The 4,583-nt window shown below is 50.9% G+C and overlaps 1 long non-coding RNA gene across 2 annotated transcripts; it reads right to left on the reverse strand.

The window, feature by feature from the left end:
* Positions 1-15: 15 nt before the first annotated feature.
* LOC121660587 lies at positions 16-3,254 on the reverse strand. Of its 2 annotated transcripts, none has more exons than XR_006014723.1 (3): positions 3,147-3,254; positions 1,360-1,445; positions 16-755 (listed from the first exon to the last, which is right to left on the reverse strand). It is a non-coding gene; the product is annotated as an uncharacterized LOC121660587 (long non-coding RNA). The 2 variants fall into 2 exon arrangements; XR_006014722.1 differs by having other exon boundaries at positions 16-758.
* Positions 3,255-4,583: the final 1,329 nt, after the last annotated feature.

A 4,583-nucleotide genomic window follows, 5' to 3' on the forward strand; every position in this document is an offset into this window, starting at 1 on the left:
GAGGAGGAGGAGGACGAGGAGGAGGAGGACGAGGAGGAGGAGGAGGACGAGGAGGACGACAATGAGGACCAGGAGGAGGAGAACGAGGTGGTGGAGGACGAGGAGGGGTAAGGGTGGAGATCTTCATCCTGCTCCTCCACTGCTGACCCCAGGGAATTCCCTGGAGCTGCCAACACCTGCCTTTGCTGCTCGAGGATCTTCTCTAGCACCATGCCAAAGGCCTTCTCCTATGGCAGCGCTGCAGCATCCTGCGAGTCACGGACTGGAACTGGCACCTCCAGGAAAGTTCTGCTGGGAAACACCCTTCAGCCATTCCCTGACTGCAATGAGCTGGCCTCCTATTCCTCTGCAAGGCTCCTCCTGGCCACGTGCATCCTCAGCAATGACACGGTTCTGCTGAGAGCCGCGGCTCGGAGGGAGCAGCGAGTCCTGTCCAAAGGGCTTCCTCCGTCTCCAGTCCTGCAGCTCTCACAGGGGTACTGGGTATGGTCAAGTCTCCTGCCAGGAGTATCCGACGTGTGGAATTCATCCTCATCCTTCTTCTCCATTGCTGAGGGCTCTAAGTGCCCTGCAGATGGGAACATCTGCCTTTGCTGCTGGAGGTTTTTGTCCAGCACCACACTCAAAAGTCTTCTCCTCTGGTACTGCCACATCATTCTTGGAACCTTGGTTGGGAACTGGGGGCTCCAGGACAATCGCTGCTCTGCCTCTGGCTTGTGGGAGTTCCTTACTGGAGGCCTCCTCTTTTCTCTATCCTGCTGAAACAAGAAAGGCTTCGTAACTTGACTGCTCTATGCCAGCTATGAATACATCATCTCTTCTGTAACTCTTTTATAGTGGACACAGAGTTTGTTTAAGCTCATTCTCACAACTTTTATCGTGACTATGCCTCATAACTCTTACAACTCTTATTAGTTCATAACCTGGATTACACATCGTCTCTGTCCAGATTAGAATTTTAAAATATACAATACAATTCTCAATATCCTCTAGCTACAAGATGTAACCACACATCTTTGTCCTTTTTTATTTTTGCAAACACATTGGCAATTGTTTCTCTCCTTTATATTTTCCCCTTCGGAACTCATCTGTTTCCTGTTTTCACTCCCTCTTGTCAGAAGACCTTTCCTTTGGTTTATTCTTGTACTGATTCTCCAATCTTTCCATGCTACTTTATCGAGATGTAGCTGGTGCAACAGACACTTATTAGATAATTTTTGTTGTTTTGATTTATACTACAGGAAGATGATAAAACACGTATTTTTCATTTCCTCGGATGGCAAAAATTTTTTGCATTTTTAATGGAAAATATATTTTTAAAGTTTGGAGAGCATAATTTAAAAAAATTAGTTTCATTACCTCCCCAGTAGCCATAACATAGATCTGTATCCATCATCTAAAAGTAAAGCCAGCTTTTGATTTGATACACACATTGAGACTTTATCCTGTAGGAAATAAAGCAGAAAAAATATGCTATTACAGTTTTATCTTCAACTGCACAGCACTTCTAACCTTGAGTGAAGGCTCTGCATTATTGAATAGAACCAACGGAGGCAGTGCAGCTCTCGGTTAACACATGATCAGAACCTTAGACTGCTAAGGAAGAGCAGGAAATAGTTTGGCTGCCACCACGAGGCAACAGCACATTCTCGTGTTGACATTCACCCGGTCAGAGTGAAACTGGAACCGAGCAATCCCATTCCTTTGCAACCACCCTTATGCTGCAGAGATGGAGCCCTGAGCTCAGCAATGCCATTTGTGACAGAGCTTTCCCAGGTGGGAAGGCATCCTCCCTTCCCAGAGGTATTGCAAGTTCCCCTCTCCCCGCTCCATTCCATCCGGAAATGGAATGCTGACAATCCATAAAGGTTACACACTACAACACTGGCATGGATTCTTTTCCTTAGTTAGATCTAAGGCAGTCTGGGAGTCGCTCAGCCTCTTGTGCCCTCTTCAAGTGAGCATTTGTAACTTTTCTTCCTACAATAATCCAACCAAACTACTTGGTTACTGCTCCAAGTAATTACCAGAAGCTTTGGCTGTGTTTTCCCATTCGATTTTATTTAACCCAATATTTTGCAAATATTGACACTTCTATATTTGAAATTCCCAGCATACTACAGAGATTTGAGAGGTGATCTTCAAACTTGAGAGGTGACATTGACCACAGAGTAGCAATAAATAGGAAATATCAGGACAAAAGTTAATCCAATACACACCCCCAACAATCCTCCAATTTTTTTTAAATTTTTTTTTTTATTCTGGAATAAACAAATTTAACAGCACTGCCATGAATGCAACAAAGTGACGCAGGCATGAAGATGAGCAAGCTGTTGGTCCTTCACATTCCAGTTTTCAAGGGTGACATTAGGGGGACACTGCTTGGAGCACTGCAATGACGTCAAAGTAATCCCTTAAACTTCCTGCTAACTGGAAATTTCTTTTAAGATGCATAGATATTATACGGCTCATTACTTACACATACAGGCAAAAGGAAAAAACAACTTTCACCACATTCTCATAAACCTCTGGAAATAAAGTCCTGTATACTTAACTGCCTTTCTTAATTTGAGAAATTGCTACTGCTATAACATTACCTGTACTGGACCAATTGGATGCTTTTGCCCAGACTCCTTGCTCCATATATGTCATTTACACCACAGAAAACAAGACAGAATCCTATCCAAGCAAAAATCAGTGGGAATGGAGAATGACTTACTCGGCAACACCTGATTCTCTCTGTGCAACATGCACTACAGCTTTCTTTCGGTCTGATCAAACACTTCTTATGGTGAAGATCATCATCCTATAGTCTGAACTAGGGACTGACTTCCCGGCTCGCTGTGCCTCATCGCCGCCACCCTGATCCATTCTCTGGACATTGACTGAGCCTGACCGTACCCTCTGCAACCACCACCTCCCTGGGCAACCTGTGCCAACGCCTGACCACCCCAACAGCGAAAAAAAACCTTTAATATGTCATCCGAATCCCCACTGTCTCATTTGAAGGCCACTCCCTCTAGTAGCCTGTAGGCTTCTTTTCAGAAGCGATGCGAGGGGAAGGCGGCTCGCCGCTCCCCTTTGCCCACACGGCTGGCTCCCTTCCAGGCCCGATCCCACCCACGGTAAGGAAGGAACGCACCCACCCACACGCCCGGGGCCACTCCTTCACCGGGGCTCTGTCAGTCCCCCGCCGGGGGCCGGTCACTCCCTCGCCGGGGGTCACTCCCCACCAGAACCAGAACCCGCTCCCCCCGCCCGCCGCCGCCACTCCCGCTCTGCCGCCCCCACGGCCCCTCAGCGGCACCGGCCCCTCCGGGCCCCGCCCCCGCCCCGCGGCCCCGGCCAATCCCCGCCCAGCCCCGCCCGTCCCGCGGCTCCCCATTGGTGAAGGCGCTTCGGCCACCGGGCAGGAGGGATCACTGCAGAAACCCAAACGTTCTGCAAGAGCGGGAATTGGTGTCCAAGGACATAGTTTACACCTGCACTTGGCTCACAACATCCCCCTGCAGCGCTACGGGCTGGTTACTTTAGGCGGCCACAGAGCCCTTAAAGGGAACTGGGCCGCCTTGACTTGTTAGCAAAGCGGCCACAGAGTCCCTAAATCCGATTGGGCTGCCTGGAGTTGTTACTAAACTCCCCACGTTGCACTGACCGTTCTGTGCAATTTCCAATGGCCCCGCAGAAAAAGACCTGGGGGTGGTGGCCAAGAGCTGCTGAACACAAGCCCAGGTGTGCCCAGGTGGCCAAGAAAGACATTGGCATCCTGGCCTGGGTCAGCAACAGTGCGGCCAGCAGGACCAGGGCAATGACTGTCCGTCCCCCTGTTTTGGGCACCGCTGAGGCCCCACCTCGAATCGTGGGGTCAGTTTTGGGTCCCTCACTGCAAGAAAGACTTTGAGGTGCTGGAGCGTGTCCAGAGAAGGGAATTGAGCTGGGGCAGGCTCTGGAGCACAAGTCTGAGGAGAAGCGGCTGAGGGAGATGGGGGGGCTCAGCCTGGAGAAAAGGAGGCTCGGGGAGGACCTTCCCTCTCTCTCCAACTCCCTGGAAGGACAGCGGCTTGGGTGGGGAATCCTAACCATAACGTATCTATCCCATGATCTTTTGCGCCAAGAAGATTGTCACTGTATCTTTAGGTTTGGCAGCCGGGAAACCTTGGGGAGGATGGAGGGCTTTGATTTAGGGCACGTGTTTTTAAAGGCTGCCCAGGCAGTCGCACATCATGCAAAAGGTGTACGCTCTGCGCGAGACTTACGGGAATCCTGGAATTCAGTGACTGCGGTGTAAAACTGCCCGCTTCCCTTCCGCCGGCGGATCGGGGCAGTCGCTTGCGTGGTTGCTGCGCGAGCTTTTGTGCATTTGGCTTCGGGACTTTGCTACGCTGCAATTCGGCAATGTGATCGAATGTGCCTGCTTTCCCTGCCTCCCTGCCGCTCGGGAATGCACAGATGGTGCATGGTGTTCCGCCTGGAGCCGGGGCTGTGTCCGCCGTCCCCTGAGTGCCCGGGGAATCGCTCCCTTCGCTCCGTTGTGTCCGAGCCGCCGCTGCCCCCGCCCCGCTGAGGGGCCAAGCGTGCAGCGG

Source organism: Corvus kubaryi, unplaced genomic scaffold, assembly GCF_017639235.1.
Source record: "Corvus kubaryi isolate FWS band 111438036 unplaced genomic scaffold, C.kubaryi_AGA036_p1.0 36605, whole genome shotgun sequence".
NCBI classification, from domain to species: Eukaryota; Metazoa; Chordata; class Aves; order Passeriformes; family Corvidae; genus Corvus; species Corvus kubaryi.